Consider the following 440-nt stretch of genomic DNA (forward strand, 5'->3'; position numbering starts at 1 on the left):
TCCCAGATCAGGCCCTTGACAAACGTTATAGAGAAACATTGCATTTCTATATTTCTATGCCGAGTAGTTAATTTTACTTCAGATCCAAATAGAACAAATCCACTTTGTGTGTTTCTTCCTCAAGTATCACCCTTCTCACCCATTCCTCCTCTGAAGACTCACCAGCTCTACTTCCACCCTGCTCAGAGCCCACTTGTGCACCCAGATACTCTCACTCTGGTTACAGACCCAAATACGGAGAAGCGGACAAGTGTCAGGAGAGTAAGAGTAAACGAGGAGCCAGTCTCAGGGACATCTTTTATAAGAGACTCAGGCCTGGGATCTAAGGTAAACCAGCGCCCTGGGTGGCTGCTCTGCACAACTCGAGCATGTGCCAGCTCACTCCTGACATTCACCTGTCCCTCTGCCCTGGAGGCCGTGGCATCTCCCAGCTGCCCTCT

This window comes from Galeopterus variegatus, unplaced genomic scaffold (genome assembly GCF_000696425.1).
Source record: "Galeopterus variegatus unplaced genomic scaffold, G_variegatus-3.0.2 Scaffold2053, whole genome shotgun sequence".
Classification (NCBI taxonomy): Eukaryota; Metazoa; Chordata; class Mammalia; order Dermoptera; family Cynocephalidae; genus Galeopterus; species Galeopterus variegatus.